This window comes from Misgurnus anguillicaudatus, chromosome 14, assembly GCF_027580225.2.
Source record: "Misgurnus anguillicaudatus chromosome 14, ASM2758022v2, whole genome shotgun sequence".
NCBI classification, from domain to species: Eukaryota; Metazoa; Chordata; class Actinopteri; order Cypriniformes; family Cobitidae; genus Misgurnus; species Misgurnus anguillicaudatus.
In genome coordinates, this window is record NC_073350.2 from 5,801,381 (window position 1) to 5,823,834 (window position 22,454).

Below are 22,454 nucleotides of genomic sequence, written 5' to 3' on the forward strand. Positions count from 1 at the left end.
TTGATATTATTACTAAACATGTCTAAGGCGATGGATTGCTCATGCACAGTTCTCCTCAGGCGTTTACCTTATGTTAGGCCAAAATGAACTCTTTCTAAAAGATAACGTTTAATTACATCAACAACGGAAACAATTTGATGCACCCTACTACGTACTCGCTGGCAATTTAGGAATCGCAAAATGCGCAACGGCAGGGGTTCCAGGGAAGTTTCACCTGACGAGGTGGCAGAGTGGTTAAGGCGATGGACTGCTAATCCATTGTGCTCTGCACGCGTGGGTTCGAATCCCATCCTCGTCGTCTGTCGTTGTGATACTGAACTGTCTTTAAGATGCAAGATTGCCGCAGGTTGCGTTGCGTCTCACACCTGTAGATGTGGTCTGCTAGCCAGTAGAGAAAGCAACGCGTTTTCTTTTCACCAGTTTTGAAGTCTTTACATGCCAGAGTCTCTGGGGGACACTTGAGTGTTTTCAGACTCTAAAGTCCATGCTATGTGCCAACTGTCTAGATTCTAGAAAGTGGTAAAGACTCTGTTGAGCGGTTCCTTTGTTGATGTTTGCTGTAAGAGGAACAGAACCTGAATCATAACAACTGAAAAACATTAGCGGAATGGTTGAAAACATACGTTGTCTCTAGCACAATTTCTATAGGTCAGTGCTAGAGCGTTTAAACGCAGATAGGGAGGTCTAACGGTTCACTTGGACATTATCACGACAGCTTTAACTGTGGTGAAGTATAACACATGATCCTTATTCAATTCTTCGGCCACATGTCTTCTCAGAGGGGGTATAGCTCAGTGGTAGAGCATTTGACTGCAGATCAAGAGGTCCCCGGTTCAAATCCGGGTGCCCCCTTGGCTGTAAGACTGTATGTTCGTAGTTTGGCACACCAATATTTCTAATTCAAAGTTAATCCTTGATCCTTTTAACGTAGGGGTAGGCAAACGTCGGTCCTGGAGTGCAGCAGCCCTGCAGAGTTTAGCTCCAGCTCAAATCAAGCACACATGAATCGGCTAACCACGGTCTGAAGGCTCACCTGAGAACTACAGGTGGATGAGGTTTAATCAGGGTTGGAAGTAAAATCTGCAGGACTGCGGCACTTCAGGACCGGCGTTGCCTACCCCTGTTCTAACGCTAAAGACGAGCATACACTGTGCCATTTCAGCACAGTCGTGGCTAAATGCCAACGTACACTTACCGAGTAAATCCCATGCGACCCTGCTCCTGGTGAGCTCCCGCCTTGCAGATTTTAGCTCCAACCCCAATGAAACATAGCTGAAGCAGCTAATCAAGGTGTTCAGGGTTGCTTGATAATTACAGGCAGGTGTGTTGGAGGTGGGTTGAAACTGAAGTCTGCAGGACGGTAGCCGACCAGGAGCAGGTTTGGAGATACCTGCACTATTCGGTCAGATCGCAGAGCTGCGACTTGACTGCTCAAACTTCACGTCTGAAACAAATCGGGGGAGATACCCGAACTAAGAAGTGTGTGGCTGTTTGCAGGTTTCAGAAGAAGCATCCATGCATTCCTGGGAAATGCGCCGCCTTTCTCATACAGTTTGTGCGGTTCCTTCAAACGACCGCAAAATATGTGACAAAATCTGTTAAATCAACCAAGTGTCACAGCGTCTAGGATTCTGCAGTGTAGTGGTTATCACGTTCGCCTAACACGCGAAAGGTCCTCGGTTCGGAACCGGGCAGAAACAGCTCCTTCCTTTTGATACGCTGCGAGTTAAATGCCTTTCTTGAGACACGTTACTCCTTGTGTCATGAAGCACTTTTAAAGTTACACACAGTTCCGCCCGTCATATTTGCTTCACGCATGAAAGGTGGCCAGTTCGCAAGTGGGCGAAAAGCGTTGCCCCTTTGGGGAGTGTTGCACAGAGAGAAAATGTGTGGCCAAATCTATCAAAATAACCAAAGAATCCAAATGAACAGGTTTCTGTGGTGATGTGGTTATCACAAAAAGTCCTTGGTTCGACTGAAATAAACATTTTGTTAGACATATGACAGGGTTTTGGTCATGTTGATTTAACTACCTCAACAGTTACATCAGTTTGATGCACGTTATTGTAAACCTGATCTTCGGTAAGTGTTAGTTGAACGTACGGCGGGTAAGTGTACTGAGGTTTAGTCAACAATACCCAGCCAGTTGGCTGTGTTGATAAGCCAATGAAAACCTCTTGTTCCCTTTACATAAAGTCTTGAATGTCTCGTTTGGTTTTTACCTGTTTCATGTTGAAATCCGTTGAAAACAATTTTGAAAAAGAACCCCAATCAATTAAAGGTCAGTCCTTGATATTATTACTAAACATGTCTAAGGCGATGGATTGCTCATGCACAGTTCTCCTCAGGCGTTTACCTTATGTTAGGCCAAAATGAACTCTTTCTAAAAGATAACGTTTAATTACATCAACAACGGAAACAATTTGATGCACCCTACTACGTACTTGCTGGCAATTTAGGAATCGCAAAATGCACAACGGCAGGGGTTCCAGGGAAGTTTCACGTGACGAGGTGGCCGAGTGGTTAAGGCGATGGACTGCTAATCCATTGTGCTCTGCACGCGTGGGTTCGAATCCCATCCTCGTCGTCTGTCGTTGTGATACTGAACTGTCTTTAAGATGCAAGATTGCCGCAGGTTGCGTTGCGTCTCACACCTGTAGATGTGGTCTGCTAGCCAGTAGAGAAAGCAACGCGTTTTCTTTTCACCAGTTTTGAAGTCTTTACATGCCAGAGTCTCTGGGGGACACTTGAGTGTTTTCAGACTCTAAAGTCCATGCTATGTGCCAACTGTCTAGATTCTAGAAAGTGGTAAAGACTCTGTTGAGCGGTTCCTTTGTTGATGTTTGCTGTAAGAGGAACAGAACCTGAATCAAAACAACTGAAAAACATTAGCGGAATGGTTGAAAACATACGTTGTCTCTAGCACAATTTCTATAGGTCAGTGCTAGAGCATTTAAACGCAGATAGGGAGGTCTAACGGTTCACTTGGACATTATCACGACAGCTTTAACTGTGGTGAAGTATAACACATGATCCTTTTTCAATTCTTCGGCCACATGTTTTCTCAGAGGGGGTATAGCTCAGTGGTAGAGCATTTGACTGCAGATCAAGAGGTCCCCGGTTCAAATCCGGGTGCCCCCTTGGCTGTAAGCCTGTATGTTTGTAGTTTGGCACACCAATATTTCTAATTCAAAGTTCATCCTGGATCCTTTTAACGTAGGGGTAGGCAAACGTCGGTCCTGGAGTGCAGCAGCCCTGCAGAGTTTAGCTCCAGCTCAAATCAAGCACACATGAATCGGCTAACCAAGGTCTGAAGGCTCACCTGAGAACTACAGGTGGATGAGGTTTAATCAGGGTTGGAAGTAAAATCTGCAGGACTGCGGCACTTCAGGACCGGCGTTGCCTACCCCTGTTCTAACGCTAAAGACGAGCATACACTGTGCCATTTCAGCACAGTCGTGGCTAAATGCCAACGTACACTTAACGAGTAAATCCCATGCGACGTGAAGCCAAAGCTCACGAATTGTGTGCTCACACTCTACTCCGACCCTGCTCCTGGTGAGCTTCCGCCTTGCAGATTTTAGCTCCAACCCCAATGAAACATAGCTGAAGCAGCTAATCAAGGTGTTCAGGGTTGCTTGATAATTACAGGCAGGTGTGTTGGAGGTGGGTTGAAACTGAAGTCTGCAGGACGGTAGCCGACCAGGAGCAGGTTTGGAGATACCTGCACTATTCGGTCAGATCGCAGAGCTGCGACTTGACTGCTCAAACTTCACGTCTGAAACAAATCGGGGGAGATACCCGAACTAAGAAGTGTGTGGCTGTTTGCAGGTTTCAGAAGAAGCATCCATGCATTCCTGGGAAATGCGCCGCCTTTCTCATACAGTTTGTGCGGTTCCTTTAAACGACCGCAAAATATGTGACAAAATCTGTTAAATCAACCAAGTGTCACAGCGTCTAGGTTTATGTAGTGTAGTGGTTATCACGTTCGCCTAACACGCGAAAGGTCCTCGGTTCGAAACCGGGCAGAAACAGCGCCTTCCTTTTGATACGCTGCGAGTTAAATGCCTTTCTTGAGACACGTTACTCCTTGTGTCATGAAGCACTTTTAAAGTTACACACAGTTCCGCCCGTCATATTTGCTTCACGCATGAAAGGTGGCCAGTTCGCAAGTGGGCGAAAAGCGTTGCCCCTTTGGGGAGTGTTGCACAGAGAGAAAATGTGTGGCCAAATCTATCAAAATAACCAAAGAATCCAAATGAACAGGTTTCTGTGGTGATGTGGTTATCACAAAAAGTCCTTGGTTCGACTGAAATAAACATTTTGTTAGACATATGACAGGGTTTGGTCATGTTGATTTAACTACCTCAACAGTTACATCAGTTTGATGCACGTTATTGTAAACCTGATCTTCGGTAAGTGTTAGTTGAACGTACGGCGGGTAAGTGTACTGAGGTTTAGTCAACAATACCCAGCCAGTTGGCTGTGTTGATAAGCCAATGAAAACCTCTTGTTCCCTTTACATAAAGTCTTGAATGTCTCGTTTGGTTTTTACCTGTTTCATGTTGAAATCCGTTGAAAACAATTTTGAAAAAGAACCCCAATCAATTAAAGGTCAGTCCTTGATATTATTACTAAACATGTCTAAGGCGATGGATTGCTCATGCACAGTTCTCCTCAGGCGTTTACCTTATGTTAGGCCAAAATTAACTCTTTCTAAAAGATAACGTTTAATTACATCAACAACGGAAACAATTTGATGCACCCTACTACGTACTTGCTGGCAATTTAGGAATCGCAAAATGCGCAACGGCAGGGGTTCCAGGGAAGTTTCACGTGACGAGGTGGCCGAGTGGTTAAGGCGATGGACTGCTAATCCATTGTGCTCTGCACGCGTGGGTTCGAATCCCATTCTTGTCGTCTGTCGTTGTGATACTGAACTGTCTTTAAGATGCAAGATTGCCGCAGGTTGCGCTGCGTCTCACACCTGTAGATGTGGTCTGCTAGCCAGTAGAGAAAGCAACGCGTTTTCTTTTCACCAGTTTTGAAGTCTTTACATGCCAGAGTCTCTGGGGGACACTTGAGTGTTTTCAGACTCTAAAGTCCATGCTATGTGCCAACTGTCTAGATTCTAGAAAGTGGTAAAGACTCTGTTGAGCGGTTCCTTTGTTGATGTTTGCTGTAAGAGGAACAGAACCTGAATCATAACAACTGAAAAACATTAGCGGAATGGTTGAAAACATACGTTGTCTCTAGCACAATTTCTATAGGTCAGTGCTAGAGCGTTTAAACGCAGATAGGGAGGTCTAACGGTTCACTTGGACATTATCACGACAGCTTTAACTGTGGTGAAGTATAACACATGATCCTTTTTCAATTCTTCGGCCACATGTCTTCTCAGAGGGGGTATAGCTCAGTCGTAGAGCATTTGACTGCAGATCAAGAGGTCCCCGGTTCAAATCCGGGTGCCCCCTTGGCTGTAAGCCTGTATGTTCGTAGTTTGGCACACCAATATTTCTAATTCAAAGTTCATCCTGCATCCTTTTAACGTAGGGGTAGGCAAACGTCGGTCCTGGAGTGCAGCAGCCCTGCAGAGTTTAGCTCCAGCTCAAATCAAGCACACATGAATCGGCTAACCAAGGTCTGAAGGCTCACCTGAGAACTACAGGTGGATGAGGTTTAATCAGGGTTGGAAGTAAAATCTGCAGGACTGCGGCACTTCAGGACCGGCGTTGCCTACCCCTGTTCTAACGCTAAAGACGAGCATACACTGTGCCATTTCAGCACAGTCGTGGCTAAATGCCAACGTACACTTAACGAGTAAATCCCATGCGACGTGAAGCCAAAGCTCACGAATTGTGTGCTCACACTCTACTCCGACCCTGCTCCTGGTGAGCTCCCGACTTGCAGATTTTAGCTCCAACCCCAATGAAACATAGCTGAAGCAGCTAATCAAGGTGTTCAGGGTTGCTTGATAATTACAGGCAGGTGTGTTGGAGGTGGGTTGAAACTGAAGTCTGCAGGACGGTAGCCGACCAGGAGCAGGTTTGGAGATACCTGCACTATTCGGTCAGATCGCAGAGCTGCGACTTGACTGCTCAAACTTCACGTCTGAAACAAATCGGGGGAGATACCCGAACTAAGAAGTGTGTGGCTGTTTGCAGGTTTCAGAAGAAGCATCCATGCATTCCTGGGAAATGCGCCGCCTTTCTCATACAGTTTGTGCGGTTCCTTCAAACGACCGCAAAATATGTGACAAAATCTGTTAAATCAACCAAGTGTCACAGCGTCTAGGTTTCTGTAGTGTAGTGGTTATCACGTTCGCCTAACACGCGAAAGGTCCTCGGTTCGAAACCGGGCAGAAACAGCGCCTTCCTTTTGATACGCTGCGAGTTAAATGCCTTTCTTGAGACACGTTACTCCTTGTGTCATGAAGCACTTTTAAAGTTACACACAGTTCCGCCCGTCATATTTGCTTCACGCATGAAAGGTGGCCAGTTCGCAAGTGGCCGAAAAGCGTTGCCCCTTTGGGGAGTGTTGCACAGAGAGAAAATGTGTGGCCAAATCTATCAAAATAACCAAAGAATCCAAATGAACAGGTTTCTGTGGTGATGTGGTTATCACAAAAAGTCCTCGGTTCGACTGAAATAAACATTTTGTTAGACATATGACAGGGTTTTGGTCATGTTGATTTAACTACCTCAACAGTTACATCAGTTTGATGCACGTTATTGTAAACCTGATCTTCGGTAAGTGTTAGTTGAACGTACGGCGGGTAAGTGTACTGAGGTTTAGTCAACAATACCCAGCCAGTTGGCTGTGTTGATAAGCCAATGAAAACCTCTTGTTCCCTTTATATAAAGTCTTGAATGTCTCGTTTGGTTTTTACCTGTTTCATGTTAAAATCCGTTAAAAACAATTTTGAAAAAGAACCCCAATCAATTAAAGGTCAGTCCTTGATATTATTACTAAACATGTCTAAGGCGATGGATTGCTCATGCACAGTTCTCCTCAGGCGTTTACCTTATGTTAGGCCAAAATTAACTCTTTCTAAAAGATAACGTTTAATTACATCAACAACGGAAACAATTTGATGCACCCTACTACGTACTTGCTGGCAATTTAGGAATCGCAAAATTCACAACGGCAGGGGTTCCAGGGAAGTTTCACGTGACGAGGTGGCCGAGTGGTTAAGGCGATGGACTGCTAATCCATTGTGCTCTGCACGCATGGGTTCGAATCCCATCCTCGTCGTCTGTCGTTGTGATACTGAACTGTCTTTAAGATGCAAGATTGCCGCAGGTTGCGCTGCGTCTCACACCTGTAGATGTGGTCTGCTAGCCAGTAGAGAAAGCAACGCATTTTCTTTTCACCAGTTTTGAAGTCTTTACATGCCAGAGTCTCTGGGGGACACTTGAGTGTTTTCAGACTCTAAAGTCCATGCTATGTGCCAACTGTCTAGATTCTAGAAAGTGGTAAAGACTCTGTTGAGCGGTTCCTTTGTTGATGTTTGCTGTAAGAGGAACAGAACCTGAATCATAACAACTGAAAAACATTAGCGGAATGGTTGAAAACATACGTTGTCTCTAGCACAATTTCTATAGGTCAGTGTTAGAGCGTTTAAACGCAGATAGGGAGGTCTAACGGTTCACTTGGACATTATCACGACAGCTTTAACTGTGGTGAAGTATAACACATGATCCTTTTTCAATTCTTCGGCCACATGTCTTCTCAGAGGGGGTATAGCTCAGTGGTAGAGCATTTGACTGCAGATCAAGAGGTCCCCGGTTCAAATACGGGTGCCCCCTTGGCTGTAAGCCTGTATGTTCGTAGTTTGGCACACCAAAATTTCTAATTCAAAGTTCATCCTGGATCCTTTTAACGTAGGGGTAGGCAAATGTCGGTCCTGGAGTGCAGCAGCCCTGCAGAGTTTAGCTCCAGCTCAAATCAAGCACACATGAATCGGCTAACCAAGGTCTGAAGGCTCACCTGAGAACTACAGGTGGATGAGGTTTAATCAGGGTTGGAAGTAAAATCTGCAGGACTGCGGCACTTCAGGACCGGCGTTGCCCGCCCCTGTTCTAACGCTAAAGACGAGCATACACTGTGCCATTTCAGCACAGTCGTGGCTAAATGCCAACGTACACTTAACGAGTAAATCCCATGCGACGTGAAGCCAAAGCTCACGAATTGTGTGCTCACACTCTACTCCGACCCTGCTCCTGGTGAGCTCCCGCCTTGCAGATTTTAGCTCCAACCCCAATGAAACATAGCTGAAGCAGCTAATCAAGGTGTTCAGGGTTGCTTGATAATTACAGGCAGGTGTGTTGGAGGTGGGTTGAAACTGAAGTCTGCAGGACGGTAGCCGACCAGGAGCAGGTTTGGAGATACCTGCACTATTCGGTCAGATCGCAGAGCTGCGACTTGACTGCTCAAACTTCACGTCTGAAACAAATCGGGGGAGATACCCGAACTAAGAAGTGTGTGGCTGTTTGCAGTTTCAGAAGAAGCATCCATGCATTCCTGGGAAATGCGCCGCCTTTCTCATACAGTTTGTGCGGTTCCTTCAAACGACCGCAAAATATGTGACAAAATCTGTTAAATCAACCAAGTGTCACAGCGTCTAGGATTCTGTAGTGTAGTGGTTATCACGTTCGCCTAACACGCGAAAGGTCCTCGGTTCGGAACCGGGCAGAAACAGCTCCTTCCTTTTGATACGCTGCGAGTTAAATGCCTTTCTTGAGACACGTTACTCCTTGTGTCATGAAGCACTTTTAAAGTTACACACAGTTCCGCCCGTCATATTTGCTTCACGCATGAAAGGTGGCCAGTTCGCAAGTGGGCGAAAAGCGTTGCCCCTTTGGGGAGTGTTGCACAGAGAGAAAATGTGTGGCCAAATCTATCAAAATAACCAAAGAATCCAAATGAACAGGTTTCTGTGGTGATGTGGTTATCACAAAAAGTCCTTGGTTCGACTGAAATAAACATTTTGTTAGACATATGACAGGGTTTTGGTCATGTTGATTTAACTACCTCAACAGTTACATCAGTTTGATGCACGTTATTGTAAACCTGATCTTCGGTAAGTGTTAGTTGAACGTACGGCGGGTAAGTGTACTGAGGTTTAGTCAACAATACCCAGCCAGTTGGCTGTGTTGATAAGCCAATGAAAACCTCTTGTTCCCTTTACATAAAGTCTTGAATGTCTCGTTTGGTTTTTACCTGTTTCATGTTGAAATCCGTTGAAAACAATTTTGAAAAAGAACCCCAATCAATTAAAGGTCAGTCCTTGATATTATTACTAAACATGTCTAAGGCGATGGATTGCTCATGCACAGTTCTCCTCAGGCGTTTACCTTATGTTAGGCCAAAATGAACTCTTTCTAAAAGATAACGTTTAATTACATCAACAACGGAAACAATTTGATGCACCCTACTACGTACTTGCTGGCAATATAGGAATCGCAAAATGCACAACGGCAGGGGTTCCAGGGAAGTTTCACGTGACGAGGTGGCCGAGTGGTTAAGGCGATGGACTGCTAATCCATTGTGCTCTGCACGCGTGGGTTCGAATCCCATCCTCGTCGTCTGTCGTTGTGATACTGAACTGTCTTTAAGATGCAAGATTGCCGCAGGTTGCGTTGCGTCTCACACCTGTAGATGTGGTCTGCTAGCCAGTAGAGAAAGCAACGCGTTTTCTTTTCACCAGTTTTGAAGTCTTTACATGCCAGAGTCTCTGGGGGACACTTGAGTGTTTTCAGACTCTAAAGTCCATGCTATGTGCCAACTGTCTAGATTCTAGAAAGTGGTAAAGACTCTGTTGAGCGGTTCCTTTGTTGATGTTTGCTGTAAGAGGAACAGAACCTGAATCAAAACAACTGAAAAACATTAGCGGAATGGTTGAAAACATACGTTGTCTCTAGCACAATTTCTATAGGTCAGTGCTAGAGCATTTAAACGCAGATAGGGAGGTCTAACGGTTCACTTGGACATTATCACGACAGCTTTAACTGTGGTGAAGTATAACACATGATCCTTTTTCAATTCTTCGGCCACATGTTTTCTCAGAGGGGGTATAGCTCAGTGGTAGAGCATTTGACTGCAGATCAAGAGGTCCCCGGTTCAAATCCGGGTGCCCCCTTGGCTGTAAGCCTGTATGTTTGTAGTTTGGCACACCAATATTTCTAATTCAAAGTTCATCCTGGATCCTTTTAACGTAGGGGTAGGCAAACGTCGGTCCTGGAGTGCAGCAGCCCTGCAGAGTTTAGCTCCAGCTCAAATCAAGCACACATGAATCGGCTAACCAAGGTCTGAAGGCTCACCTGAGAACTACAGGTGGATGAGGTTTAATCAGGGTTGGAAGTAAAATCTGCAGGACTGCGGCACTTCAGGACCGGCGTTGCCTACCCCTGTTCTAACGCTAAAGACGAGCATACACTGTGCCATTTCAGCACAGTCGTGGCTAAATGCCAACGTACACTTAACGAGTAAATCCCATGCGACGTGAAGCCAAAGCTCACGAATTGTGTGCTCACACTCTACTCCGACCCTGCTCCTGGTGAGCTTCCGCCTTGCAGATTTTAGCTCCAACCCCAATGAAACATAGCTGAAGCAGCTAATCAAGGTGTTCAGGGTTGCTTGATAATTACAGGCAGGTGTGTTGGAGGTGGGTTGAAACTGAAGTCTGCAGGACGGTAGCCGACCAGGAGCAGGTTTGGAGATACCTGCACTATTCGGTCAGATCGCAGAGCTGCGACTTGACTGCTCAAACTTCACGTCTGAAACAAATCGGGGGAGATACCCGAACTAAGAAGTGTGTGGCTGTTTGCAGGTTTCAGAAGAAGCATCCATGCATTCCTGGGAAATGCGCCGCCTTTCTCATACAGTTTGTGCGGTTCCTTTAAACGACCGCAAAATATGTGACAAAATCTGTTAAATCAACCAAGTGTCACAGCGTCTAGGTTTATGTAGTGTAGTGGTTATCACGTTCGCCTAACACGCGAAAGGTCCTCGGTTCGAAACCGGGCAGAAACAGCGCCTTCCTTTTGATACGCTGCGAGTTAAATGCCTTTCTTGAGACACGTTACTCCTTGTGTCATGAAGCACTTTTAAAGTTACACACAGTTCCGCCCGTCATATTTGCTTCACGCATGAAAGGTGGCCAGTTCGCAAGTGGGCGAAAAGCGTTGCCCCTTTGGGGAGTGTTGCACAGAGAGAAAATGTGTGGCCAAATCTATCAAAATAACCAAAGAATCCAAATGAACAGGTTTCTGTGGTGATGTGGTTATCACAAAAAGTCCTTGGTTCGACTGAAATAAACATTTTGTTAGACATATGACAGGGTTTGGTCATGTTGATTTAACTACCTCAACAGTTACATCAGTTTGATGCACGTTATTGTAAACCTGATCTTCGGTAAGTGTTAGTTGAACGTACGGCGGGTAAGTGTACTGAGGTTTAGTCAACAATACCCAGCCAGTTGGCTGTGTTGATAAGCCAATGAAAACCTCTTGTTCCCTTTACATAAAGTCTTGAATGTCTCGTTTGGTTTTTACCTGTTTCATGTTGAAATCCGTTGAAAACAATTTTGAAAAAGAACCCCAATCAATTAAAGGTCAGTCCTTGATATTATTACTAAACATGTCTAAGGCGATGGATTGCTCATGCACAGTTCTCCTCAGGCGTTTACCTTATGTTAGGCCAAAATTAACTCTTTCTAAAAGATAACGTTTAATTACATCAACAACGGAAACAATTTGATGCACCCTACTACGTACTTGCTGGCAATTTAGGAATCGCAAAATGCGCAACGGCAGGGGTTCCAGGGAAGTTTCACGTGACGAGGTGGCCGAGTGGTTAAGGCGATGGACTGCTAATCCATTGTGCTCTGCACGCGTGGGTTCGAATCCCATTCTTGTCGTCTGTCGTTGTGATACTGAACTGTCTTTAAGATGCAAGATTGCCGCAGGTTGCGCTGCGTCTCACACCTGTAGATGTGGTCTGCTAGCCAGTAGAGAAAGCAACGCGTTTTCTTTTCACCAGTTTTGAAGTCTTTACATGCCAGAGTCTCTGGGGGACACTTGAGTGTTTTCAGACTCTAAAGTCCATGCTATGTGCCAACTGTCTAGATTCTAGAAAGTGGTAAAGACTCTGTTGAGCGGTTCCTTTGTTGATGTTTGCTGTAAGAGGAACAGAACCTGAATCATAACAACTGAAAAACATTAGCGGAATGGTTGAAAACATACGTTGTCTCTAGCACAATTTCTATAGGTCAGTGCTAGAGCGTTTAAACGCAGATAGGGAGGTCTAACGGTTCACTTGGACATTATCACGACAGCTTTAACTGTGGTGAAGTATAACACATGATCCTTTTTCAATTCTTCGGCCACATGTCTTCTCAGAGGGGGTATAGCTCAGTCGTAGAGCATTTGACTGCAGATCAAGAGGTCCCCGGTTCAAATCCGGGTGCCCCCTTGGCTGTAAGCCTGTATGTTCGTAGTTTGGCACACCAATATTTCTAATTCAAAGTTCATCCTGCATCCTTTTAACGTAGGGGTAGGCAAACGTCGGTCCTGGAGTGCAGCAGCCCTGCAGAGTTTAGCTCCAGCTCAAATCAAGCACACATGAATCGGCTAACCAAGGTCTGAAGGCTCACCTGAGAACTACAGGTGGATGAGGTTTAATCAGGGTTGGAAGTAAAATCTGCAGGACTGCGGCACTTCAGGACCGGCGTTGCCTACCCCTGTTCTAACGCTAAAGACGAGCATACACTGTGCCATTTCAGCACAGTCGTGGCTAAATGCCAACGTACACTTAACGAGTAAATCCCATGCGACGTGAAGCCAAAGCTCACGAATTGTGTGCTCACACTCTACTCCGACCCTGCTCCTGGTGAGCTCCCGACTTGCAGATTTTAGCTCCAACCCCAATGAAACATAGCTGAAGCAGCTAATCAAGGTGTTCAGGGTTGCTTGATAATTACAGGCAGGTGTGTTGGAGGTGGGTTGAAACTGAAGTCTGCAGGACGGTAGCCGACCAGGAGCAGGTTTGGAGATACCTGCACTATTCGGTCAGATCGCAGAGCTGCGACTTGACTGCTCAAACTTCACGTCTGAAACAAATCGGGGGAGATACCCGAACTAAGAAGTGTGTGGCTGTTTGCAGGTTTCAGAAGAAGCATCCATGCATTCCTGGGAAATGCGCCGCCTTTCTCATACAGTTTGTGCAGTTCCTTCAAACGACCGCAAAATATGTGACAAAATCTGTTAAATCAACCAAGTGTCACAGCGTCTAGGTTTCTGTAGTGTAGTGGTTATCACGTTCGCCTAACACGCGAAAGGTCCTCGGTTCGAAACCGGGCAGAAACAGCGCCTTCCTTTTGATACGCTGCGAGTTAAATGCCTTTCTTGAGACACGTTACTCCTTGTGTCATGAAGCACTTTTAAAGTTACACACAGTTCCGCCCGTCATATTTGCTTCACGCATGAAAGGTGGCCAGTTCGCAAGTGGGCGAAAAGCGTTGCCCCTTTGGGGAGTGTTGCACAGAGAGAAAATGTGTGGCCAAATCTATCAAAATAACCAAAGAATCCAAATGAACAGGTTTCTGTGGTGATGTGGTTATCACAAAAAGTCCTCGGTTCGACTGAAATAAACACTTTGTTAGACATATGACAGGGTTTTGGTCATGTTGATTTAACTACCTCAACAGTTACATCAGTTTGATGCACGTTATTGTAAACCTGATCTTCGGTAAGTGTTAGTTGAACGTACGGCGGGTAAGTGTACTGAGGTTTAGTCAACAATACCCAGCCAGTTGGCTGTGTTGATAAGCCAATGAAAACCTCTTGTTCCCTTTACATAAAGTCTTGAATGTCTCGTTTGGTTTTTACCTGTTTCATGTTGAAATCCGTTGAAAACAATTTTGAAAAAGAACCCCAATCAATTAAAGGTCAGTCCTTGATATTATTACTAAACATGTCTAAGGCGATGGATTGCTCATGCACAGTTCTCCTCAGGCGTTTACCTTATGTTAGGCCAAAATGAACTCTTTCTAAAAGATAACGTTTAATTACATCAACAACGGAAACAATTTGATGCACCCTACTACGTACTTGCTGGCAATTTAGGAATCGCAAAATGCGCAACGGCAGGGGTTCCAGGGAAGTTTCACGTGACGAGGTGGCAGAGTGGTTAAGGCGATGGACTGCTAATCCATTGTGCTCTGCACGCGTGGGTTCGAATCCCATCCTCGTCGTCTGTCGTTGTGATACTGAACTGTCTTTAAGATGCAAGATTGCCGCAGGATGCGTTGCGTCTCACACCTGTAGATGTGGTCTGCTAGCCAGTAGAGAAAGCAACGTGTTTCTTTTCACCAGTTTTGAAGTCTTTACATGCCAGAGTCTCTGGGGGACACTTGAGTGTTTTCAGACTCTAAAGTCCATGCTATGTGCCAACTGTCTAGATTCTAGAAAGTGGTAAAGACTCTGTTGAGCGGTTCCTTTGTTGATGTTTGCTGTAAGAGGAACAGAACCTGAATCATAACAACTGAAAAACATTAGCGGAATGGTTGAAAACATACGTTGTCTCTAGCACAATTTCTATAGGTCAGTGCTAGAGCGTTTAAACGCAGATAGGGAGGTCTAACGGTTCACTTGGACATTATCACGACAGCTTTAACTGTGGTGAAGTATAACACATGATCCTTTTTCAATTCTTCGGCCACATGTCTTCTCAGAGGGGGTATAGCTCAGTGGTAGAGCATTTGACTGCAGATCAAGAGGTCCCTGGTTCAAATCCGGGTGCCCCCTTGGCTGTAAGCCTGTATGTTCGTACTTTGGCACACCAATATTTCTAATTCAAAGTTCATCCTGGATCCTTTTAACGTAGGGGTAGGCAAACGTCGGTCCTGGAGTGCAGCAGCCCTGCAGAGTTTAGCTCCAGCTCAAATCAAGCACACATGAATCGGCTAACCACGGTCTGAAGGCTCACCTGAGAACTACAGGTGGATGAGGTTTAATCAGGGTTGGAAGTAAAATCTGCAGGACTGCGGCACTTCAGGACCGGCGTTGCCTACCCCTGTTCTAACGCTAAAGACGAGCATACACTGTGCCATTTCAGCACAGTCGTGGCTAAATGCCAACGTACACTTAACGAGTAAATCCCATGCGACGTGAAGCCAAAGCTCACGAATTGTGTGCTCACACTCTACTCCGACCCTGCTCCTGGTGAGCTCCCGCCTTGCAGATTTTAGCTCCAACCCCAATGAAACATAGCTGAAGCAGCTAATCAAGGTGTTCAGGATTGCTTGATAATTACAGGCAGGTGTGTTGGAGGTGGGTTGAAACTGAAGTCTGCAGGACGGTAGCCGACCAGGAGCAGGTTTGGAGATATCTGCACTATTCGGTCAGATCGCAGAGCTGCGACTTGACTGCTCAAACTTCACGTCTGAAACAAATCGGGGGAGATACCCGAACTAAGAAGTGTGTGGCTGTTTGCAGGTTTCAGAAGAAGCATCCATGCATTCCTGGGAAATGCGCCGCCTTTCTCATACAGTTTGTGCGGTTCCTTCAAACGACCGCAAAATCTGTGACAAAATCTGTTAAATCAACCAAGTGTCACAGCGTCTAGGATTCTGTAGTGTAGTGGTTATCACGTTCGCCTAACACGCGAAAGGTCCTCGGTTCGGAACCGGGCAGAAACAGCTCCTTCCTTTTGATACGCTGCGAGTTAAATGCCTTTCTTGAGACACGTTACTCCTTGTGTCATGAAGCACTTTTAAAGTTACACACAGTTCCGCCCGTCATATTTGCTTCACGCATGAAAGGTGGCCAGTTCGCAAGTGGGCGAAAAGCGTTGCCCCTTTGGGGAGTGTTGCACAGAGAGAAAATGTGTGGCCAAATCTATCAAAATAACCAAAGAATCCAAATGAACAGGTTTCTGTGGTGATGTGGTTATCACAAAAAGTCCTTGGTTCGACTGAAATAAACATTTTGTTAGACATATGACAGGGTTTTGGTCATGTTGATTTAACTACCTCAACAGTTACATCAGTTTGATGCACGTTATTGTAAACCTGATCTTCGGTAAGTGTTAGTTGAACGTACGGCGGGTAAGTGTACTGAGGTTTATTTAACAATACCCAGCCAGTTGGCTGTGTTGATAAGCCAATGAAAACCTCTTGTTCCCTTTACATAAAGTCTTGAATGTCTCGTTTGGTTTTTACCTGTTTCATGTTGAAATCCGTTGAAAACAATTTTGAAAAAGAACCCCAATCAATTAAAGGTCAGTCCTTGATATTATTACTAAACATGTCTAAGGCGATGGATTGCTCATGCACAGTTCTCCTCAGGCGTTTACCTTATGTTAGGCCAAAATGAACTCTTTCTAAAAGATAACGTTTAATTACATCAACAACGGAAACAATTTGATGCACCCTACTACGTACTTGCTGGCAATTTAGGAATCGCAAAATGCGCAACGGCAGGGGTTCCAGGGAAGTTTCACGTGACGAGGTGGGCGAGTGGTTAAGGCGATGGACTGCTAATCCATTGTGCTCTGCACGCGTGGGTTCGAATCCCATTCTTGTCGTCTGTCGTTGTGATACTGAACTGTCTTTAAGATGCAAGATTGCCGCAGGTTGCGCTGCGTCTCACACCTGTAGATGTGGTCTGCTAGCCAGTAGAGAAAGCAACGCGTTTTCTTTTCACCAGTTTTGAAGTCTTTACATGCCAGAGTCTCTGGGGGACACTTGAGTGTTTTCAGACTCTAAAGTCCATGCTATGTGCCAACTGTCTAGATTCTAGAAAGTGGTAAAGACTCTGTTGAGCGGTTCCTTTGTTGATGTTTGCTGTAAGAGGAACAGAACCTGAATCATAACAACTGAAAAACATTAGCGGAATGGTTGAAAACATACGTTGTCTCTAGCACAATTTCTATAGGTCAGTGCTAGAGCGTTTAAACGCAGATAGGGAGGTCTAACGGTTCACTTGGACATTATCACGACAGCTTTAACTGTGGTGAAGTATAACACATGATCCTTTTTCAATTCTTCGGCCACATGTCTTCTCAGAGGGGGTATAGCTCAGTCGTAGAGCATTTGACTGCAGATCAAGAGGTCCCCGGTTCAAATCCGGGTGCCCCCTTGGCTGTAAGCCTGTATGTTCGTAGTTTGGCACACCAATATTTCTAATTCAAAGTTCATCCTGCATCCTTTTAACGTAGGGGTAGGCAAACGTCGGTCCTGGAGTGCAGCAGCCCTGCAGAGTTTAGCTCCAGCTCAAATCAAGCACACATGAATCGGCTAACCAAGGTCTGAAGGCTCACCTGAGAACTACAGGTGGATGAGGTTTAATCAGGGTTGGAAGTAAAATCTGCAGGACTGCGGCACTTCAGGACCGGCGTTGCCTACCCCTGTTCTAACGCTAAAGACGAGCATACACTGTGCCATTTCAGCACAGTCGTGGCTAAATGCCAACGTACACTTAACGAGTAAATCCCATGCGACGTGAAGCCAAAGCTCACGAATTGTGTGCTCACACTCTACTCCGACCCTGCTCCTGGTGAGCTCCCGACTTGCAGATTTTAGCTCCAACCCCAATGAAACATAGCTGAAGCAGCTAATCAAGGTGTTCAGGGTTGCTTGATAATTACAGGCAGGTGTGTTGGAGGTGGGTTGAAACTGAAGTCTGCAGGACGGTAGCCGACCAGGAGCAGGTTTGGAGATACCTGCACTATTCGGTCAGATCGCAGAGCTGCGACTTGACTGCTCAAACTTCACGTCTGAAACAAATCGGGGGAGATACCCGAACTAAGAAGTGTGTGGCTGTTTGCAGGTTTCAGAAGAAGCATCCATGCATTCCTGGGAAATGCGCCGCCTTTCTCATACAGTTTGTGCGGTTCCTTCAAACGACCGCAAAATATGTGACAAAATCTGTTAAATCAACCAAGTGTCACAGCGTCTAGGTTTCTGTAGTGTAGTGGTTATCACGTTCGCCTAACACGCGAAAGGTCCTCGGTTCGAAACCGGGCAGAAACAGCGCCTTCCTTTTGATACGCTGCGAGTTAAATGCCTTTCTTGAGACACGTTACTCCTTGTGTCATGAAGCACTTTTAAAGTTACACACAGTTCCGCCCGTCATATTTGCTTCACGCATGAAAGGTGGCCAGTTCGCAAGTGGGCGAAAAGCGTTGCCCCTTTGGGGAGTGTTGCACAGAGAGAAAATGTGTGGCCAAATCTATCAAAATAACCAAAGAATCCAAATGAACAGGTTTCTGTGGTGATGTGGTTATCACAAAAAGTCCTCGGTTCGACTGAAATAAACACTTTGTTAGACATATGACAGGGTTTTGGTCATGTTGATTTAACTACCTCAACAGTTACATCAGTTTGATGCACGTTATTGTAAACCTGATCTTCGGTAAGTGTTAGTTGAACGTACGGCGGGTAAGTGTACTGAGGTTTAGTCAACAATACCCAGCCAGTTGGCTGTGTTGATAAGCCAATGAAAACCTCTTGTTCCCTTTACATAAAGTCTTGAATGTCTCGTTTGGTTTTTACCTGTTTCATGTTGAAATCCGTTGAAAACAATTTTGAAAAAGAACCCCAATCAATTAAAGGTCAGTCCTTGATATTATTACTAAACATGTCTAAGGCGATGGATTGCTCATGCACAGTTCTCCTCAGGCGTTTACCTTATGTTAGGCCAAAATGAACTCTTTCTAAAAGATAACGTTTAATTACATCAACAACGGAAACAATTTGATGCACCCTACTACGTACTTGCTGGCAATTTAGGAATCGCAAAATGCGCAACGGCAGGGGTTCCAGGGAAGTTTCCCGTGACGAGGTGGCAGAGTGGTTAAGGCGATGGACTGCTAATCCATTGTGCTCTGCGCGGTGGGTTCGAACCCCATCCTCGTCGTCTGTCGTTATGATACTGAACTGTCTTTAAGATGCAAGATTGCCGCAGGTTGCGCTGCATCTCACACCTGTAGATGTGGTCTGCTAGCCAGTAGAGAAAGCAACGCGTTTTCTTTTCACCAGTTTTGAAGTCTTTACATGCCAGAGTCTCTGGGGTACACTTGAGTGTTTTCAGACTCTAAAGTCCATGCTATGTGCCAACTGTCTAGATTCTAGAAAGTGGTAAAGACTCTGTTGAGCGGTTCCTTTGTTGATGTTTGCTGTAAGAGGAACAGAACCTGAATCATAACAACTGAAAAACATTAGCGGAATGGTTGAAAACATACGTTGTCTCTAGCACAATTTCTATAGGTCAGTGCTAAAGCGTTTAAACGCAGATAGGGAGGTCTAACGGTTCACTTGGACATTATCACGACAGCTTTAACTGTGGTGAAGTATAACACATGATCCTTATTCAATTCTTCGGCCACATGTCTTCTCAGAGGGGGTATAGCTCAGTGGTAGAGCATTTGACTGCAGATCAAGAGGTCCCTGGTTCAAATCCGGGTGCCCCCTTGGCTGTAAGCCTGTATGTTCGTAGTTTGGCACACCAATATTTCTAATTCAAAGTTCATCCTGGATCCTTTTAACGTAGGGGTAGGCAAACGTCGGTCCTGGAGTGCAGCAGCCCTGCAGAGTTTAGCTCCAGCTCAAATCAAGCACACATGAATCGGCTAACCACGGTCTGAAGGCTCACCTGAGAACTACAGGTGGATGAGGTTTAATCAGGGTTGGAAGTAAAATCTGCAGGACTGCGGCACTTCAGGACCGGCGTTGCCTACCCCTGTTCTAACGCTAAAGACGAGCATACACTGTGCCATTTCAGCACAGTCGTGGCTAAATGTCAACGTACACTTAACGAGTAAATCCCATGCGACGTGAAGCCAAAGCTAACGAATTGTGTGCTCACACTCTACTCCGACCCTGCTCCTGGTGAGCTCCCGCCTTGCAGATTTTAGCTCCAACCCCAATGAAACATAGCTGAAGCAGCTAATCAAGGTGTTCAGGGTTGCTTGATAATTACAGGCAGGTGTGTTGGAGGTGGGTTGAAACTGAAGTCTGCAGGACGGTAGCCGACCAGGAGCAGGTTTGGAGATACCTGCACTATTCGGTCAGATCGCAGAGCTGTGACTTGACTGCTCAAACTTCACGTCTGAAACAAATCGGGGGAGATACCCGAACTAAGAAGTGTGTGGCTGTTTGCAGTTTCAGAAGAAGCATCCATGCATTCCTGGGAAATGCACCGCCTTTCTCATACAGTTTGTGCGGTTCCTTCAAACGACCGCCAAAATATGTGACAAAATCTGTTTAATCAACCAAGTGTCACAGTGTCTAGGTTTCTGTAGTGTAGTGGTTATCACGTTCGCCTAACACGCGAAAGGTCCTCGGTTCGAAACCGGGCAGAAACAGCGCCTTCCTTTTGATACGCTGCGAGTTAAATGCCTTTCTTGAGACACGTTACTCCTTGTGTCATGAAGCACTTTTTGGGGTGGTTTCCCGAACAGGGATTAGTTTAAACCAGGACTAGGCCTTAGTTTAATTAGGAAATATAACTAGTTTTAACAAACATGCCTTACTAAAAACCTTACTTGTGAGCATTTTAAGGCAAAACAAAGAGCACTGATGTATTTTAAGATATGTCAGTGCAAGTTGTTTTCAGTTTGGACAGCTCTTACATTTAGTTTAGTCTAGGACTAGTCTAATCCCTGTCCGGGAAACTGCCCCTTAAAGTTACACACAGTTCCGCCCGTCATATTTGCTTCACGCATGAAAGGTGGCCAGTTCGCAAGTGGGCGAAAAGCGTTGCCCCTTTGGGGAGTGTTGCACAGAGAGAAAATGTGTGGCCAAATCTATTAAAATAACCAAAGAATCCAAATGAAAACGTTTCTGTGGTGATGTGGTTATCACATAAAGTCCTCGGTTTGACTGAAATAAACACTTTGTTAGACATATGACAGGGTTTTGGTCATGTTGATTTAACTACCTCAACAGTTACATCAGTTTGATGCACGTTATTGTAAACCTGATCTTCGGTAAGTGTTAGTTGAACGTACGGCGGGTAAGTGTACTGAGGTTTAGTCAACAATACCCAGCCAGTTGGCTGTGTTGATAAGCCAATGAAAACCTCTTGTTCCCTTAACATAAAGTCTTGAATGTCTCGTTTGGTTTTTACCTGTTTCATGTTGAAATCCGTTGAAAACAATTTTGAAAAAGAACCCCAATCAATTAAAGGTCAGTCCTTGATATTATTACTAAACATGTCTAAGGCGATGGATTGCTCATGCACAGTTCTCCTCAGGCGTTTACCTTATGTTAGGCCAAAATGAACTCTTTCTAAAAGATAACGTTTAATTACATCAACAACGGAAACAATTTGATGCACCCTACTACGTACTTGCTGGCAATTTAGGAATCGCAAAATGCGCAACGGCAGGGGTTCCAGGGAAGTTTCACGTGACGAGGTGGCCGAGTGGTTAAGGCGATGGACTGCTAATCCATTGTGCTCTGCACGCGTGGGTTCGAATCCCATCCTCGTCGGCTGTCGTTGTGATACTGAACTGTCTTTAAGATGCAAGATTGCCGCAGGTTGCGTTGCGTCTCACACCTGTAGATGTGGTCTGCTAGCCAGTAGAGAAAGCAACCCGTTTTCTTTTCACCAGTTTTGAAGTCTTTACATGCCAGAGTCTCTGGGGGACACTTGAGTGTTTTCAGACTCTAAAGTCCATGCTATGTGCCAACTGTCTAGATTCTAGAAAGTGGTAAAGACTCTGTTGAGCGGTTCCTTTGTTGATGTTTTCTGTAAGAGGAACAGAACCTGAATCATAACAACTGAAAAACATTAGCGGAATGGTTGAAAACATACGTTGTCTCTAGCACAATTTCTATAGGTCAGTGCTAGAGCGTTTAAACGCAGATAGGGAGGTCTAACGGTTCACTTGGATATTATCACGACAGCTTTAACTGTGGTGAAGTATAACACATGATCCTTTTTCAATTCTTCGGCCACATGTCTTCTCAGAGGGGGTATAGCTCAGTGGTAGAGCATTTGACTGCAGATCAAGAGGTCCCCGGTTCAAATCCGGGTGCCCCCTTGGCCGTAAGCCTGTATGTTCGTAGTTTGGCACACCAATATTTCTAATTCAAAGTTCATCCTGGATCCTTTTAACGTAGGGGTAGGCAAACGTCGGTCCTGGAGTGCAGCAGCCCTGCAGAGTTTAGCTCCAGCTCAAATCAAGCACACATGAATCGGCTAACCAAGGTCTGAAGGCTCACCTGAGAACTACAGGTGGATGAGGTTTAATCAGGGTTGGAAGTAAAATCTGCAGGACTGCGGCACTTCAGGACCGGCGTTGCCTACCCCTGTTCTAACGCTAAAGACGAGCATACACTGTGCCATTTCAGCACAGTCGTGGCTAAATGCCAACGTACACTTAACGAGTAAATCCCATGCGACCCTGCTCCTGGTGAGCTCCCGCCTTGCATATTTTAGCTCCAA

The 22,454-nt window shown here is 45.4% G+C and overlaps 28 non-coding genes across 28 annotated transcripts; all 28 read left to right on the plus strand.

Annotated features, from left to right (window-relative positions):
• The first annotated feature begins 216 nt into the window (after positions 1-216).
• trnas-gcu (transfer RNA serine (anticodon GCU)) lies at positions 217-298 on the plus strand. The gene has a single exon. It is a non-coding gene; the product is annotated as a tRNA-Ser (tRNA).
• Positions 299-780: 482 nt separating this feature from the next.
• On the plus strand, positions 781-852 carry trnac-gca (transfer RNA cysteine (anticodon GCA)). The gene has a single exon. It is a non-coding gene; the product is annotated as a tRNA-Cys (tRNA).
• Positions 853-2,505: 1,653 nt separating this feature from the next.
• trnas-gcu (transfer RNA serine (anticodon GCU)) lies at positions 2,506-2,587 on the plus strand. The gene has a single exon. It is a non-coding gene; the product is annotated as a tRNA-Ser (tRNA).
• A 482-nt stretch (positions 2,588-3,069) lies between these two features.
• On the plus strand, positions 3,070-3,141 carry trnac-gca (transfer RNA cysteine (anticodon GCA)). Its single transcript has one exon. It is a non-coding gene; the product is annotated as a tRNA-Cys (tRNA).
• An 820-nt stretch (positions 3,142-3,961) lies between these two features.
• Positions 3,962-4,034, plus strand: trnav-aac (transfer RNA valine (anticodon AAC)). The gene has a single exon. It is a non-coding gene; the product is annotated as a tRNA-Val (tRNA).
• Positions 4,035-4,838: 804 nt separating this feature from the next.
• Positions 4,839-4,920, plus strand: trnas-gcu (transfer RNA serine (anticodon GCU)). The gene has a single exon. It is a non-coding gene; the product is annotated as a tRNA-Ser (tRNA).
• A 482-nt stretch (positions 4,921-5,402) lies between these two features.
• trnac-gca (transfer RNA cysteine (anticodon GCA)) lies at positions 5,403-5,474 on the plus strand. The gene has a single exon. It is a non-coding gene; the product is annotated as a tRNA-Cys (tRNA).
• An 820-nt stretch (positions 5,475-6,294) lies between these two features.
• On the plus strand, positions 6,295-6,367 carry trnav-aac (transfer RNA valine (anticodon AAC)). Its single transcript has one exon. It is a non-coding gene; the product is annotated as a tRNA-Val (tRNA).
• An 805-nt stretch (positions 6,368-7,172) lies between these two features.
• Positions 7,173-7,254, plus strand: trnas-gcu (transfer RNA serine (anticodon GCU)). Its single transcript has one exon. It is a non-coding gene; the product is annotated as a tRNA-Ser (tRNA).
• A 482-nt stretch (positions 7,255-7,736) lies between these two features.
• On the plus strand, positions 7,737-7,808 carry trnac-gca (transfer RNA cysteine (anticodon GCA)). Its single transcript has one exon. It is a non-coding gene; the product is annotated as a tRNA-Cys (tRNA).
• An 819-nt stretch (positions 7,809-8,627) lies between these two features.
• trnav-aac (transfer RNA valine (anticodon AAC)) lies at positions 8,628-8,700 on the plus strand. The gene has a single exon. It is a non-coding gene; the product is annotated as a tRNA-Val (tRNA).
• An 805-nt stretch (positions 8,701-9,505) lies between these two features.
• On the plus strand, positions 9,506-9,587 carry trnas-gcu (transfer RNA serine (anticodon GCU)). The gene has a single exon. It is a non-coding gene; the product is annotated as a tRNA-Ser (tRNA).
• Positions 9,588-10,069: 482 nt separating this feature from the next.
• On the plus strand, positions 10,070-10,141 carry trnac-gca (transfer RNA cysteine (anticodon GCA)). The gene has a single exon. It is a non-coding gene; the product is annotated as a tRNA-Cys (tRNA).
• Positions 10,142-10,961: 820 nt separating this feature from the next.
• Positions 10,962-11,034, plus strand: trnav-aac (transfer RNA valine (anticodon AAC)). Its single transcript has one exon. It is a non-coding gene; the product is annotated as a tRNA-Val (tRNA).
• An 804-nt stretch (positions 11,035-11,838) lies between these two features.
• Positions 11,839-11,920, plus strand: trnas-gcu (transfer RNA serine (anticodon GCU)). Its single transcript has one exon. It is a non-coding gene; the product is annotated as a tRNA-Ser (tRNA).
• Positions 11,921-12,402: 482 nt separating this feature from the next.
• Positions 12,403-12,474, plus strand: trnac-gca (transfer RNA cysteine (anticodon GCA)). Its single transcript has one exon. It is a non-coding gene; the product is annotated as a tRNA-Cys (tRNA).
• An 820-nt stretch (positions 12,475-13,294) lies between these two features.
• On the plus strand, positions 13,295-13,367 carry trnav-aac (transfer RNA valine (anticodon AAC)). Its single transcript has one exon. It is a non-coding gene; the product is annotated as a tRNA-Val (tRNA).
• Positions 13,368-14,172: 805 nt separating this feature from the next.
• On the plus strand, positions 14,173-14,254 carry trnas-gcu (transfer RNA serine (anticodon GCU)). Its single transcript has one exon. It is a non-coding gene; the product is annotated as a tRNA-Ser (tRNA).
• Positions 14,255-14,735: 481 nt separating this feature from the next.
• trnac-gca (transfer RNA cysteine (anticodon GCA)) lies at positions 14,736-14,807 on the plus strand. The gene has a single exon. It is a non-coding gene; the product is annotated as a tRNA-Cys (tRNA).
• Positions 14,808-15,627: 820 nt separating this feature from the next.
• Positions 15,628-15,700, plus strand: trnav-aac (transfer RNA valine (anticodon AAC)). Its single transcript has one exon. It is a non-coding gene; the product is annotated as a tRNA-Val (tRNA).
• Positions 15,701-16,505: 805 nt separating this feature from the next.
• trnas-gcu (transfer RNA serine (anticodon GCU)) lies at positions 16,506-16,587 on the plus strand. The gene has a single exon. It is a non-coding gene; the product is annotated as a tRNA-Ser (tRNA).
• A 482-nt stretch (positions 16,588-17,069) lies between these two features.
• On the plus strand, positions 17,070-17,141 carry trnac-gca (transfer RNA cysteine (anticodon GCA)). The gene has a single exon. It is a non-coding gene; the product is annotated as a tRNA-Cys (tRNA).
• An 820-nt stretch (positions 17,142-17,961) lies between these two features.
• trnav-aac (transfer RNA valine (anticodon AAC)) lies at positions 17,962-18,034 on the plus strand. The gene has a single exon. It is a non-coding gene; the product is annotated as a tRNA-Val (tRNA).
• An 805-nt stretch (positions 18,035-18,839) lies between these two features.
• trnas-gcu (transfer RNA serine (anticodon GCU)) lies at positions 18,840-18,920 on the plus strand. Its single transcript has one exon. It is a non-coding gene; the product is annotated as a tRNA-Ser (tRNA).
• A 482-nt stretch (positions 18,921-19,402) lies between these two features.
• Positions 19,403-19,474, plus strand: trnac-gca (transfer RNA cysteine (anticodon GCA)). The gene has a single exon. It is a non-coding gene; the product is annotated as a tRNA-Cys (tRNA).
• An 820-nt stretch (positions 19,475-20,294) lies between these two features.
• On the plus strand, positions 20,295-20,367 carry trnav-aac (transfer RNA valine (anticodon AAC)). Its single transcript has one exon. It is a non-coding gene; the product is annotated as a tRNA-Val (tRNA).
• Positions 20,368-21,414: 1,047 nt separating this feature from the next.
• On the plus strand, positions 21,415-21,496 carry trnas-gcu (transfer RNA serine (anticodon GCU)). Its single transcript has one exon. It is a non-coding gene; the product is annotated as a tRNA-Ser (tRNA).
• Positions 21,497-21,978: 482 nt separating this feature from the next.
• Positions 21,979-22,050, plus strand: trnac-gca (transfer RNA cysteine (anticodon GCA)). Its single transcript has one exon. It is a non-coding gene; the product is annotated as a tRNA-Cys (tRNA).
• Positions 22,051-22,454: the final 404 nt, after the last annotated feature.